The sequence below is a fragment of the Silene latifolia genome, chromosome X, assembly GCF_048544455.1.
Source record: "Silene latifolia isolate original U9 population chromosome X, ASM4854445v1, whole genome shotgun sequence".
Lineage (NCBI taxonomy): Eukaryota > Viridiplantae > Streptophyta > Magnoliopsida > Caryophyllales > Caryophyllaceae > Silene > Silene latifolia.
Window position 1 is genome coordinate 90084748 of NC_133537.1, and position 17003 is coordinate 90101750.

At 35.8% G+C, this 17003-nt stretch overlaps 1 non-coding gene across 1 annotated transcript; it reads left to right on the plus strand.

Moving 5' to 3' along the window:
* Window positions 1-16388: 16388 nt before the first annotated feature.
* LOC141625493 (small nucleolar RNA R71) lies at window positions 16389-16494 on the plus strand. Its single transcript, XR_012535271.1, has one exon. It is a non-coding gene; the product is annotated as a small nucleolar RNA R71 (small nucleolar RNA).
* The last annotated feature ends 509 nt before the right edge of the window (window positions 16495-17003 follow it).

Sequence of the window (17003 nt, forward strand, 5' to 3'; positions counted from 1 at the left end):
TTGGATCTTTGTTCTTCCATAAGGGAATGCTCAAGATCAAGAGAGAAAGGTGATCTCTCTTGTGCCCATTAAGCCGAAATCATCAATGTAAGGACATGATTTCTCCTCTATTTTTATATTGTTTGCATGCATAAAATCCACATCTAATTTTATGACAAATTAATTTCGACATATATGAATATGTTAGTATGTATATGAATCTACATTTCCTTCAATCGGTATCAAGAGCCACGGTTGTTTGCATGCAAATCGGTTAAAAGTTTTTCCGAGTTATAAGAATAACAAATAAAACTTGTAAAATTTGTGTTATTATGAGATATCACGAAATTAATCCATGCATGTTAATATTTCTGGTCCTAAAATGTTTTAGGATATTTTGGTTAATTTTTTGGATTTTTATTGTTCATAATTTACAATAATGGCATTTAAATGTGATTTTATGAGTAAAAATGTCATTTTTGGTCTAAAATTAGCTATACTTCGAATTTTCACTTGATTTTTGGATATGTTGTCACAAATATTATTTTGAGATAACCTGTAAAGTTTCATAATTTTTGGACTTGTTATGCTCGAAAAATGAATTTTTCATTATTAAATTCGGATTTAAGTGAAAAATAGGTTAATATGAGTTAAATTTCGAATCTGGTCATAGAAAATTAATATGTTGTCACATGCAATTTTACAAGATGTGTGTAAAATAATTGGCTATAAAGAAGTCTTTTTGCATGATTTATGAATCTTTGAAGAAAAATAGCATAAATAGTGACATTATTAGTGAAAATTAATAAAACATAATCTATGACTTAGGAAAAACGTCTAATGTTGCATTTTATTATCTTTTTCAGATCTAAAATTGAAAAATTAATGAAAATAATTTTTCCATGCTTTTATGATTATTTTATTAAAAATCGATAAACCGCAACATTGTTTTTCCGGAAAATTTTTGAAATTTTTAGCCTATGATTTTGAACACTATGAGTGTCATGGAATTTTTCCAGAATGTTCATGAGTTTAAATTTTGAATTTTGAATTTATTTGAAATTTTGTGATTTATTTGAAGTTTAATAGCTTATTTTTGTAATTTTTGGTCCATTTATGAACAATTTTATAAAATATGGGTTAATTATGGTCAAATTATTAGTGAAGACTAAATTTTGAGTCCTAAGAGGTTAGGGTAATTAACTTATGCATAAATATGACTTTATGTATTTTTGTGATTATAAAATGTTGAAATCACGCAAATCCGTAAAAACCGAGTAATATACGATATTGGCTAATTAAAGGCGATTTAGCATAAAATTGAGCATGTTCATACATATTATAATGCTGCATTTTTCTTTATGATTGTCATAATTTTAATTTATGTAATTTTTGAATTATGTAATTTTACTTAGTATGGCCTTAGATTTTAATTGGTATTTCCCGAAATGTATGGGGATATCGATTCGGTTGTAATTTTTATTGTGATCTCGTATCACCGTTTTGTAATTTAATAGATTTATAATGTATAATAGGAAATTATGTAATTTATTATGTAATTTTATTCATTCCGGAGTTCCCAAAGACGGATTTCTTCAAGAATGGCGATACATAAAGACGGTGTTACCTCGAGATGCGTGCCACAACCGAAGTTCAAGGGACCAATGGAGTTGGTTTCCGAATATGTAATAGTTAAATAGTTTTTCTATTTTAGGAAAGGCCATACTAGGATTTATTTATCTTTATGCTTGCATTTTATTTTATGTCACATGCATCGCTAAATCGCCATAACTAAACATGCATTGTCATTTTATCGAGTTTATCGACCGTGTCAATTAAAATTATCGTAGTTCACCGCTTTAGTTCACTTAAAACGTGATAGATAATAAATTGACATGACCTCTCGCTAAAACAATTAATTGAGACATAGCCTTACCAAATAGTAGAAACCATGAAAACCTATTTCGCGAGGGAGTGCGCTCGGCCCCACCGGGTACAAACCTTGTTACGTAGGGGAAGTGGGTGATGAATGTTAATCCACCGAATTCATGTTGATAAGGGATGTATCGGCCACACCGTGCCCAAGTTAATGTGGGTTTGGATCATGGACACATTTATTCGAAATTTGGATTGAACTCAACAAAAGTATTTGATAAGGGATGTATCGGCCCCACCGTGCCCTTGTCGATGTGTTTTGGGCTATAGATAATTGTTAATGTAATATTATCGACCAAGAGTTCTAAAAGTAGAATCGATTAAACGTTAATCCACCGAGTTATATTGATAAAGGATGTATCGGCCCCACCGTGCCTAAGTCGATATGAATTTGGGTCTTGGAATCATTTATCTAGTTGGGTAGAGGTCACTAGAAAAATGCATAAAACTTGTTTAAATCATACATTTTTACGAGTATTATTAAAACGACAATTGTTTTACTCCTTATATTTTGTTTTGTAGACCACTTCTTTTTCATAACAAATGGCAACACCAACACCAACTCCTAATGCTACACCTCTCGCTAGTTCATCTTGGCTCCGATCCTTTATGGATCGATGTAAACTTGAAAAGAATGGGTCAAATTTCTCCGAATGGGATGCCCAACTCAAATTAGCCGCCGAAGGTGACGACAAGCTTCGTTACCTTACCGAGGCCTCTCCACCCGAACCCTCCACTAGGTCCACCGCGGCCACTAGGGAAGCATATGAGGCTTACCAAAAGGAGTCCGCCGCAATGAAAAATGTCTTAATATTTGCGATGGAGGCGGACCTCCAAAGGAGAGCCTTTAAAATGGGCAATGCTAATGAGATTTACTCCAAACTTGTGACAATGTTTTCACAAACTCCGCGGATCGTCCAATATGAGGCGGCCGCGGCATTCTTTGATCTCGACTTCAAAGAGGGCCAAAAGGTTAGCCCTCATGTGCTCAAACTCATGGAGCTTGTCGAGACCTTGAAAATTCAAAAGGTTGAAATCCCCAAAGAACTCATCGTAGATAGGATTCTACACTCCTTGTCCAAAGTCAAGGCATATGTGCAATTCCGGGTGAATTTCAACATGCAAGACAAGGATGTGTCTCTTGAGGAGTTGCACAAGTTACTTGTGCAAGCCGAGAGGGACATGGGGTTAAATGTGAACCCTCCCAAGGATGTGCTTAACATAAGCACTAAAAGTAAGGGGAAGTTCAAGAAGAATGGGAGAAAGGGCAAGAAGCAAGCTCCCACATTCACCAAAGCTAAGTCTTGTGAAGCTAGCACATCCAAAGTCAAGAAGGGTCCTCTTGATAAATGCCATTATTGTAATGGCATGGGACTTTGGAAAAGAAATTGTTCCAAATACCTTGGTGATATCAAAGCTGGAAAAATCACTCCAGTAGGTAAATGACTAACCTTCTTTTATGTTTCTAATTCAACTATGGTATTATGATGCAAAGTTGTGATAATGTATCTCCCTTTTTATTGTAAATAGGGCCTCCACCAAGCAAAGACAAGGGAAAAGAAAAACAAGCATGAGAAACCATGGAGAAGCTAAGGATAGCTTTTATGGAGCTTTGTTTTTCATTGTCTTATTTTAAGTAATGTTTTGGATTTTAGAACTTTAAGTTTCCGTGTTCGACATGGAAAGGCATTTTGGATAATGAGTTGTATCTTGGATGATGGTGACTTGGTTTGCAACCCAAGTCACCCGTTTTATCATTTATCCTTTTAATGTTCTAAAATTTCATCTTTAAAATGCTTGCGTTTTGAAACATAAGATTATTCACTTAAGGTGATCTAATAGACAATTATAATGACGGGTTTCATTATATGTCCACATGCTTAAGGCGTGTGTATGATCATTTATAAAGAGATTTTGAGTCTATGAACTCTCTTAAAGGTATGTCAATCACCAAGTACACATATGAAATCAATAACTATTAGTCTATCTATGAGATAGTTCTCCTTATACTTCAACATCATTAATTTGTGTCTCATATGCTATCTTTGAATATATAGTGTATTCATTCTAAAGATAGAGTGGGAGAAAAATGAGGACACAACACACAAGGCAAGATAAAATTGTGTACTTGTGTAAATGAAGATCTACGCAAGAGAGAATGATTTGAATGAAGGTATATCTATTTACATAGTATGCCGAATAGATAAGATCTATGGTCTCTAGTAGGTTCTATATGACTAAAGAGACCAAGTGTAGTAATCAAAAGAGAATTTTCTCAAGATAACTACACGAGGAGACCAAAAGAAAGTTTTGGAAGAAAATGACTAATGTAAAGTCTTCACAAGTTTTTGACTAAGTTTATGAAACATTTGACCAATAGTTTCAACCTTGAGATTTACTTAAGAGCCTAAATGAATCAAAGTTACATACTAGTTGTGATCGAGTTGCAAAGAATGATATACCGATATCTTCAATGGCCAAAGTTTTAACCACGCAAATGTCATTGTTTAACCTCACTATGAAATGGTTAAACCTCCTTCCAAAAGGATATTTGCGAAGGACGTATTCTAAATATTGTTTATATTTGAAAATGACATTACTACACATCATTATGACATGAGTGTGTTGGAGATTTAAAATCTCTTTCCGTAAGGTTAAGATGAGACCACTTCAAAATAGGTATTTTGAAAGGATATGATGGGAACATATATGGTTCTATCTTAATAACTTGGCAATGCAATTTATATTTCAATTCTTGAATAAATTTCGATTGAGAAGTCAATTTCGAAATGTGTAGAATTGAGTGGGAGTTAGAAAATTCTCATGTGAAGACATGGAATTTAGTGGGAGCTATCATCCTTCGAATATTTACGACTCATCACTCATTAAAGAATGACGAGCTAATACCTTCTTTCATAAAGAAGCTTTGAGTTTTCAATTCTGGATGAAAATGGACAATGATGAATCCAATTACATCAAGGGATGTCGGATTAGTATTAAGAGATACACATCGTATCAACATTCACATAGGTTGTTCATGTGGATGAAAATGGAATTGCCATTAGCAGTCATGGTCGTTCATTGAACCTATGAACGGTTGATCTCATGATTATTAGTAACTAATGTTTCCGCCATTAGAATAATCATGTACATGTCCAATTATGAATCATATGCGTAAGAGCATGATGATTGATTGGTGAGCCATAATAGAAACGTCATGAATTCTCAAGTAGAATCCGATGAGCGATTTCGGTGTTTGACGGAATACTCCATTATGTGATAAGAGGTTGCACATATTATAGAAAGTCCGAGCACATGTAAGGATTTATGAGAATCCCAAATCTTTCAAGCCTAGAAAGAGAAATAAGAAGTTTTGGAAAGATGCTTAGTTGAATAAGAAGTTATTCAAAAATTAATCTTTCCTAGTTAAGCCAGGACTTGTGAGAAGTGCCAAGCTGATAATCTTGTCAATTGTTACAAGATTCTACAAAACATATACCTAGTGCATTGTGTGTAGATGGAATACTTGATCAGTACAAGTTATATCATTCATCACAAATTCGTTCGTTATGTGATAGTCGATAAGAAAGTTCTTTCAAGTTAAAGAACCGAAACCAAGGTCATGAACCTTGATGTGTACTTGGTAAGATTCATGCTATGAGAGAGAACATGAATGTGAAGGAGATTGCAAGTGTAAGAAGTTTGAACACATGGACACATGGGATGTTAAACTTCTATTGCAATCAATAAGTGTTTACACTGACGATATACATCACAAGGTTGTAATATGATATTGACTACCCGAGTGTGATGTCGACATTTGTCGTTTGAGTTATTATTAACTCACCTTGTACATTGTTATATCCAAACGGGTTGTAGAGACAATTGAACCCCGTTAAAGTGAACATGGATTAACATTGTTTTTGCCCATAGTTACTTGTATGAGGTGACGTCTCGAAGTGACTAGAGTGTGATGCGATTGATGGCAAGTTCAAGTGCCATAGAGTCATGTGAGATGACTAGTCGATCACATAGGCGGAATGTTAGGAACATTTTGTCGGGCCTTATGACCGCTTATAGAGTTCTGCAAATTTATATAGCCTGGTCGTGGCGAGAGCTACTATAGTATTCAAATGAGTCGATTCTTTTGACTAAAGACTATTCGCCTAAGATGGCACAGTTTCAGATTAACTTTGATTTGTGTTACTACAACCTTCGTAAATGGGGTCAAATGGGCATATTTTGGGTTATGATGGCTGTGGCTAGTCGAAGGGAATGAGTGCAATAGGAATTGTCCACCCCTAGTCAGGGTTATAACCATATCTCAGGGCCACTCGAGGAGTAATAAACTGGAAATGCGTGGCCACGCTCGGAAAGTATCTATGATAGATAAGTCCGGTCAATCAGTTATTCTCCAGATCGAGGAAACCACTCTCGATATGATCACTTGCAAGTACGACCTGAAAGACACCTTGCATTGAGTGGGAGATAATAATAGGACAAGAGAATTGGTGACGCACACTTGTCGAGGACAAGTGGGAGATTGTTGGAATATGTGTCCTCCGACAATAATGCGATCACATGTTGTTGATTATAATGATCACATGTTTAAATCTCATTATAAAGAATACAATTGGGAAGTAATATTGTTACTGATCAATGGTCAACATATATCGGTAATGATTGGTGACTAGAGTTTGACATTACTGTCGTGTGACGGTGGTGATCAGTTGACCCCCTAGGTCATACCTATAGGGCAACACTCTTAATTGATTATTTAATTAATCGTATAACGTTACGAGTTAATTAAATTACTTGAAAATTGACGGACGATTTTGGAAGTAAAATTTACGTATCAAATTGAAATGTGATTAAATGAGATACGGTCTGAGTAATTGAATTGTATGATTACTCGGATGAAATAATTGTTTAATGTAACAATTAAATTTGAATGAATTGTTATAAATACAATCAGTTGTAATTTATAAATGGTAAAATATTTTGGCACAAGTAATTATGAAATTACTAAGTCGATTTTTGTATGTGACGTATTTTATTAATACGTTGATTTTTAATATGTTAAAAATACATAACAAATTTATATCACATATGACATGTGACATATTGACAATTGAAAAAAATAATATGGAATCCATATTATTAAGTGGGCCGAAAATTAGAGGGTTGTTGAGCTAATTATATGTTGATTGTAATTAGTGGAAGGCATGATGATTACACTAGTCACTAGCCATGCAAGCCTATTGTTCATTATGAAGAACAATTTTTCCATGCATTGGCTCCCCTAAAGCTCTCCTCTTACACGGTTTTGAGAAGACAAAACCTATGATGGTTTTTCTATAATTTTACCTAATAATATACAAAAGGTTGTAAAAAGATTATTCATTCTTTCACTCATCCAAAAATACAAATTCTAGAGAGAACTAAATCCTCCTCTTTTTCTCTCCAAAAACCGAAATATTTAAGAGTTTATAAATATTTTTGGTTCAATTTTCTACTAATTAATATTATACTAGTTCTTGTAATATTAATTAAATTAAGAGAAAGCCTTGGGTATAAAGCTTAGGGAGAGATCCTATACTTGGATCTTTGTTCTTCCATAAGGGAATGCTCAGGAACAAGAGAGAAAGGTGATCTCTCTTGTGCCCATTAAGCCGAAATCATCAATGTAAGGACATGATTTCTCCTCTATTTTTATATTGTTTGCATGCATAAAATCCACATTTAATTTTATGACAAATTAATTTCGACATATATGAATATGTTAGTATGTATATGAATCTACATTTCCTTCAACCCATTGCCTCACTTTACCATATTTTTGTAAGCCCTCGGCTGTGACAGGACCTTGTTTGGTTGGAATGTATGTACGGTAGTTTGAATTGTCTATCATATTAGTTGCTTGCATGATTATGTGGGCCATAGTCTAGGTGAGCGGCTATTTCTCGTCCTCTCTTACATATATTTGCTTACCCTTTGCTTCATGAGAGAAGAGTGACCCGTGAGAGTCCAATTTTAAAGGTCTTGCAAGGTCGACGGTTCAACTTTATTTTTAACGGCTATATAACTCGTTTGCATGATTCATATTACTAATTGATTGTTAGTTGTTCCATTAAATTGGTTTAGGCTTTACATGTTGCATTTCGCTCTGAGATTGAACTTGTTCCATTAGGTTTTAGGATCGAGTCTAGTTCTTGCTTGGGGACAAGCAAGGGTTTGGTTTGGGGAAGTTTGATGCGTGTCTAATATATGATGTTTTGCACCTCATTTCACACGCATTTCAGAGCTCAATTGAGTAGTTTATGCTACTATTTCCCTTGTTTCGTGTATTTCTTCCTTTTTGTGTGATATTGCAGATATATGAAGATTTCGGTGGAAAATGAGCCAAATCCATCCCTAAGTGTTTAGCATTGCATTTGACATGGAGTAAAGACTCGGGAAGCGAACTTGGTGCGCATTTCAAGGCCTGAAAGACATATTTGCGAGATTCTAGAAGCGAACTACCAGCTATAGTGGTCTATAGACTGTCAGAATGCTTCACAATATTGCAGACTGCTTCAGATGGCAATATCTCGAGTTCTAGACCTGATAATCGAGTGAGTTCAATTGGAGGTGAAAGCTTATCCTCTTAGCTTTCCAACGCCGTGTAGAACGCCTGACTTGACCAAGTAACGAAGCAATGGCAGCTGTTTTAAGATCGGTGTGCGCTGCTGCAGAATCGTCGAATGCAGTGCATACAGCGCATGTGGTCGATCGACTGGTCCAAGTGGTCGATCGACCACCCCACGAGCTGTTGCGCAAGTTAAAAGATCGAGAGTTCCAAAGCCCATTGTGATTAGGTTTAGGAATAAAGGTTACGCAGGATTATTCCTATAAAACATAACCTTAGTTTTCAGAATAATCATCCAGTTTTTTATCATTCAGTTCTTAGATACAATTCAATATTCGTTAGTTTAGATTATTTCTGCCAATAAAGTTTACTCTTGCATTCGGTTTTGATCTTTCCTTCCTGTTCTATACGGTATTCTTCTGTTCTTATATTCCATTTTATTGCTTTCGTTCGTAGTATAAAATTGCTAGGTTAGATCACCCGAAGCCAAATTATTGTTTTATGTTACTCGTTTATTCAGCTATCTCAATCATGAATTCGTATGTTTTATTAGTAAATTTTATCGTTGTTATTACCTTCAGTATGAGCAGCTAAATCACCTTGCTAAGATGTAGGGGATCTATGGCGTAGATGACAGTAGAATAGGTAACCCCGCATTAGGGCTTGGTCGATCGATCGCTTAACTAGTCGACCGATCGAGCCGGTTGGTCGATCGACTGGGGTAGCTGGTCGATCGATTGACTTCGTGTCTGATTAGCACCGTATAATTCGTTAAGTGCAATATTTAACAATGAGACCGAGAGGAGACTTGTTAGATGCTTAGTTTTGACCAACCCGTAGATCGAAAGATAGGGAAGGGCATTAATTAACGAGTTGAGACGACTAAATTGCTGAGATCGAGAGATAATGTAATTTAGGCTTTAGGAATCACTTTTCGGGGCGAGAGCTAGCATTAGTGAGACTTAGGGACTAGTAGCATAGGCCGAAAGGAGCTACTAGTTAACTTGGACCGAGAGGACTTGTTTTACCCATCCTACACGACTATATTTCGGACTTACATAGGATTTCGTGCCATCGCAGCTATAGTGAACCGACCGTCTTAGCATTTCTTTCAGCATTGTTTACATCTTTTGCAACTTTTATTTATTTATTTAGTTTTTGTTATTAGTTTTAGAATTAATTCACATCAAACCCCCCCCCCCCCCACTGTTACCGATAGACTGGAATATAAAGCAACTATCATATCTCTACCTCCCTGCGGATCGACCCTTACTACCACTTGCTAGTTCTAGTTTGGTTTTATAAATATTATTTTTGGTGCACACACCGACAGGCATCAGAAATCATTGCTAATCTAGCACCATTTCGATACAAAAATGTCCTATGCTAGACGTCTTACGTTTTGTCAATTCATGTAAACTTCTTTACAAAGAAATGACACATACTTGGTATCACATACCAAGATAGTGGAATTAGCCTATCCATTGAGTAGATGTCTCTTTCAACTTTTGCTCTATCGCATACATCTAGGGTTGATTCTTCTTAACTCCCACTCACTTTCACATTCCTCTTTTCTTCAATCATGCAAAAATGAATCTCATGAAGACCGCTCTTCAAGTCATTCGTGATATTTTATACACTTAGTAAGAGTGAATTACTATAAAGTGAGTGTAACATGTGGTAAAATCTCAACTTCTTGCGAAATTGGACTACCTAATCGTTCAATTGTCATCATATGCCTAAACTCTTTAGCGCATAAACAATCGATTTGGCCTTTCTCGAAGTGAGCCATTTGACGGTATCATATTGGAGTATTTTTGTGTTTTTGAAAACTCTTTTTGTTAAAATTTTGAATTACTCTTGAGTAATTTAAACTAATACGTCATCTTCATGACGGAGGTGTCACTTCCGAAATCAAGACTCTCTTGATAAAATGTGACTTCCTTTTAAACTCGTAATATGAGTTTGCAACATAAAACCCCTTTTTAATATGTTTGGACGTTAAGTTGTATAATAATCGCAAACATCGTTGTAAGCTTATGTAGGTGAATTGGTAAATCATGTTACCAATCATTAATTCCTTCAAAGAAACCGCTTCCATGAAAGAACAAAACGAGTATAATATTAAATAGAGGATGAAAGGAGGATGAAGTGCGCGATGTCATAGTAAATTAATTAATGAAAAAGAATGAAAAATAGGAAAAATTAACATTCAATGTTTTAAAAATACTTGTGAAAAACATATTCAACAAGTTTTAGCATTTATATAATGATCTACCACTAAATTATATAAATGATTCCAAGACCCAAATATTAAACAAAAATGAGCATCGCTTGGGCGAAACATCCCATAATTGTGTAAATTCGGTAAGTCACGTTGACTAATTCTACATCTAGAACTCTTGGTCGACGAATTTCCTTAAATCCATCTACTAGCCCCGGAACACAAGACCGTCTTATATCCCGTTGAGTCCAACCAATTTTAGCATGTGATAACCGTTTACCACCCTACTTACCCAACGTAAAACGAGAACACCCCGCTTGGGCGAGCGTGGCTCTAATGAACAAGAGATTCATATGTGTTACTAATTGGTAAGGCTAATCTCAATTTTAGTTATGTGAGAGATCTTGTCAATTTAGTCATAAATTCCTTATAAGTGAATTAATTCGGTGATTGTAAATGATGGGAATTGACAACCGCGAAAATAAAATGCATGTGAATGGCGATTTTGGCATGTGCGAAAATAAAACAAGCAAACATGTAAGCATATGAGTAAATCCTAGTATGGCCACCTAGTTAATTAAAAACTAGTCTATTACATTTCGGAAACCAACTCCTTGGTCCCATGCCTCTTCATTCCATAAGTGGCTCTTCCTTGTGGGATTTGGAACACCTTCAAAAAATAGACTCCGCCTCGTTGTAATCCGTCTTTTGGAAACGCCGGTAAAAATAACTATTACAAATGAATTACTTAGCTATTCCTATTATAAATTAATTAATAAAATAAATAAAACTATTAATTAATTACAAACCGACGATACGAGATCATATTTAATTACAAACAAATCGATATTCCCATTCATTTCGGGTAATAACGATTAAAATTAATTAGGCCATACTAGGTACAACAAGATAAATACTTTAAATAAATGACAATCATTCATTCAACTTAAATAAATATGCTTAAAATGCTGTAAAAATGATGCCAAAATCGCCCTATCTATCATTCGTTGGTATCCATCTCGGTTTTTGTGGATTTAATCGATTTTTAACATGTAAAAATCAATAATCAACTCTTAAATCTCACTTAAGTCCAAACTAATTGTCCAAACTGTTTTGAACCTCAAAATTAGCCCTCACTAATTTTATGATAAATAATTAGTTTGATTTCGTGATATTTTGCTAATTTAATCGGTAAAATCATAATATTTAAGTAAAAATCCAAAATAATTGAAACATTACCCAAAATATTGAAACAAAAATTTTTAATATTCTGGAACACTCCCATGAACACCAAAATGTCAGAAAAATTGCCCAAAAATTTAGGATAAAATTTATAAAGAAAAAGATCGATATTTATCGGTTTTTAACCACTAAAACCAATAAACATCAAAACAAAGTGAAAACACACATGCAAAATCTTTTTTAACATTTAAATAATATTTTTAAATGGACATAAATTTATCATGGGCAGAATCAAACGTTTCGAAATTATGATTAATTAATTTCACTTTTATCGACTTTTATCTCATAAAATCAGTAAACATGCAAAAAATTCGAACCAACCTTCAACTTTTTGAATAAAATCAGTAGAAAATATGCATGAACTACCATAAAAAATCCACGCACCGAATCAACTTTTAACTATTTTTAGTCAATTTTTAACTAAAATGCGACATTTTGACTCGGTTTTATACCAAAAATCATTAAAAATAGCAAAATAACTTCAAAAATCACCAAAAAATTCCAAAAACCTTTTGAGATCAGTAGGTATGCATGTCCCAAAAATTTCGTGCTAAAACCTCTTCTAACACAATTTTTGAGTTTTTATAAATTATCTCATAATTCATTAAAATGCTTAAAATCAACATGCAAATTACAAGCCTAAGCTCTGATACCACTTGAAAGATCATAGATCCATATTAGACTCTCTAATAAAATTAATTTATCTCCTAAATTGTCATGTAGGTGATCTATGTAACATGCATGCTAATATGAAAGCATAAAAAGAAAGTATAAGGAAAAACAATTTCCTTACATTGAATTTGTGGTAAAAAAGGGCACAAACTAGTTCACCTTACTAGCTTGTTCTTGAGCTTATTCCAAATGGAAGATCCTCCTTGCAAATCTTCAAAAAGAAGATCTCCTTCTTGTTGTACCCAAGAACTTACCCAACAACCTTAGTAATATTAACTAGATATAAGTAAGACTACCCTTGATAATATGTAGATATTACTAACATCTTAGTAATTATTTATTTTACTAACATATCTTAGTAAAATGATTTTATTGGTTTTTTAGAGAGAAAAGACCAACAAAACATTCACATGCAATTGCACAAAATGAGGTAGTGTGTACAAATGAGCAAATGTTGGTACATAAAGAGGAGGAAAATTGGCGGGTTGGTGAGGAGGAGTAGTGTAGGAGTGAATTTCTTATTTTTTTTTATCAATCTTACATCACATGCAAAATTATTATAAGATAACTTATGGAAGAATATAAAGTAAGGTGAAATGATTATGTGAGTAATCATCCACTACTATTATTTTACACGGTCCACTTGACCATTTACGGGTCCATGTTGGTTCTTATTTACGTGTAATTTTATTTTAAACATCGTTTCATGTTTAAATACTTCCATAATTAATTCGTCCAAATCACTCCGTAAATATACGTGTACCACTACACATATTATTTACGTACTAATATTAATCACATTAATCAATTAGTACAATTTTAGTAAATTAACAGTTAATTAACTAAAACCCGTCTCCCAAAATTTATTATTCAATTATCGCATAATTAAATAATAACTGCCGCTCCTCGAGTTCGCAACTCGAAATCTCTCTAAAAATAATCGACTAACTTTTTAGTCTACAAATCAAGGGACTAAATAAATTGTATCTCATACAATTAATTAGTTGTCTATTGGGGTTCGTTCCTTTAGGTGTGACCGAAAGGGGTCAGTTGATCACCGCCGTCTCACGACAATAACGTCAAACTCTAGTCAACCAACCGTTATCAATTTACGTTAATCAACTGACGAGGATCAAATAATTAAATATCTTATGATATTCCATTAATGAAATTTATTATGTTAACGCACTATTGTGGAGGACACTAACTCCAACAAAAGTAACAGTCTAAAGTCTTTAAATCTTAAGCAAACTTATTAAAGCGAAGTCTCGCGCACACCAAAGCAATAAAAGGTCTAACAACTACAATAAAATGTTTTTTTAAAGAAAAGTCTTAATCAACTAATAGTTGATCAAGAATGGCCACGGAATGGCCCACTTGCTCGGCTTCTGGCTACAAGAGGTAGCCTCTAAAATACTCATCTCCTCAGAGGGGCTCCTAACAACTCGAATATCCGCAGAACTCAACGGATCAACATCTCTAGCATCTTCCCAATCACTGACCTCGTCTGGCTCATCAAAATCAAAATCGGACTTCGTCACCTTGACTGGCTCCTCATCAGTTGCATAGCTCAGACACCCTAGACCACCTCTTTGAACGATTGGCTCTTTCACAGCTGGAGCAATGAACGACTCTTCCTTCCCCAAACCATTTCCTGCAATAGTCAAAACAGAAGGATCTTCCTCCAATTTACTCCCAATCTGGGGCGGAGGTGTTATAGCAGAATTAGGCATAGGGGCAGGCATATCAGGCAACACAAAATAAGATTTAGCTACATTGCAAGTTACTGGGTACATAGCATCCTTTTTCTTATAGGTCTGGGCAAAAACAATGGACTGTTTTCTTACCTTAAAGGTCAATGTACCTGAGCCAAAATATATAACTGCACCAGCAGTGTGCAGAAATGGTCTACCCAAAATGATAGGAATATGAGCATCCTCGGGTATATCTAGCACAATGAAGTCAACTGGGAAAAAGAACTTTCCTATTTGCACAGGAATATCCTCTAAGACTCCTATAGGCTGAACTGCAGAACGATCAGCCATCTGTACTGTCATGTTTGTGATTGCAAACTTAGTTAATCTCAATTTCTTAGCAAGACTCAAAGGCATAACACTAATGCTAGCTCCTAGATCACATAATGCCTTCTCAATTGAGAAGGTACCAATATTACAAGGAACAAAAAAACTACCAGGGTCAGCTAACTTATGTGGAGCAGTATGAGTCAAATAGGAACATGACTCCTCAGTTAGTGCGACAGATTGCACAGTATCAATTGACTTCTTTTTAGACAACAGCTGCTTCATAAATTTCATATAGGCAGGCACTTGATTAAATAATTATAGGAAAGGAACTTGCACATTTAAGCTACGAATAACATTTTCAAACTTGTTAAACGATACCTGTTCCTTTGTCGGCACCAATCTCTCTGGGTAAGGGGCTGTAAGATACAACTTAGCCCTCTCCTCTAGGTCTCTCATACCGGCATCAGTGGACTTAGGCTGAAAATCAACTACTTTGTCCTCGTTGTAGCTCGAACCTTCTTCAGACCGTCTCAGGAATAAACCATTAACCGTCGTAGGGTCATACTTTGGAACCGGAACTGACCCATCAGCATTTGGATCTTGCCTCGATAATTTCGGAGTCGTCGTACCCCGAAATAAGTAGTCCCTCAAGTTATCTGGCATTGGAGGACGAAAAGGTTCACGATCAGACGTATCTTCAGTCGATCGACCATGTAGGTCAGTCGATCGACTGGCTTCCACAGGACCAGAAGCTTCACAGTTACCCAAACTGGTCGATCGACAAGGTGTGTCAGTCGATCGACTGATGTACCTGCTGATCGTCTTTTTCTTGCTACTGGTCATTCCAACCTTTTTCTTACTCGGTTTCGCACCATCTTTTTCAGTAACATCTTCGACCATAGTGGGCCCATCAAGGATAGACCCACTCCTCAAAGTTATCGCATTTAGAGTCTCTTTTTTATCTGGCTGCGACGGTAAATGCCCCGGAGCTCTAGTTGCACTTTTGCTTGCCAATTGGGCAATTTGACTCTCCAACATTTTTGTAGAAGTCTCTCTAGCTAAAGACTCCTTTTGCAGCAAACTCGACAAATTCTGAACCATGTTTTCCAAATCGGAAATATCAGAACTTTGAAATTGTTGCTGCTGAGGCACATAGGGAGGCTTTTGATATTGCTCCTGCTTATGAGGGGGCACATAGCTTTGCTGCTGTGGACCCGGATTAAGGACATTCTGGTTAGTCCACCTCAAATTGGGGTTGACATTAGAGGGATCGGGATAAGTACCGGTCAGCCTAAAGTGTTGAAAGGCAGCACATGTTTCATTCGAACTAGTACAAAACTCCGAAATATGTCCCTCTCCTCCACATCTTTTGCATGTAAAGGGACCGTCTGAAACTGCATTAACTTTATATATCCCACCTTTTTGGGATCCCCCAAAATCCATCTTGTCGAATCTCGCAGTAAGGGCCTCTATTGCAGCTGTAGTAGGAGATTCAGCTGCTCTTCTCTGATTTCCTCTAGAATTCCCATGCTCAGCTTTATGGGTGGCCAGGTCATCGATGATTTTCCACCCCTTTGTCTCACCGCTATTTTCTTGAAATCTCCCATTAGCTGCAGCATCTAGGACAACGCTATAATCATCATAAAGAACATTATAGAACTAGTTGCACAGAAACCATTTCTCAAACCCATGGTGCGGAATAGATCGCACCGTCTCTTGAAACGGACCCATGCCTCATGAAAATCCTCATCAGAATCCTGTTTAAAGCTTGTGATCTGAGCTCTAATCGCATTGGTCTTCGATGCAGAAAAATAGTTTTTATAAAATGCTAGGGCCAGTGAATTCCAATCAGTAATCCCATTAGCAGCTCGATCCAGATCTCGGTACCACTCCGTAGCAGCATCGCGAAGCGAGAATATGAACATCGTCTCTTTTATCTGGTCCTGGGTCACACCTGCTGGTGGGGGTATAGAACAACAGTAGTCAATGAATATCTCCATATGTTTGGCTGCATCTTCATTTGCAGCTCCCCCAAATTGGTTTCTCTCAACCAAGTTAATGTAGGACGGTTTCGCTTCGAATTTCCTATCTGTCCCAGCTGGCAACGCGAATCCCTTATAGAGATTCTCAGCTTTTGGCTCGGAGTGACTGGCTATACTTACTTCTTCAGCCATATCTGGAGATGTAACGGTCTCAGTTGAGGAAGTAGAAATAGGAGACGAAGGTGGATCCTCCTCAAATAACTCGTTCTCGTAGTAACTGGACAGAGTACTCGGCTCTTCCTCTATCGGCAATACTC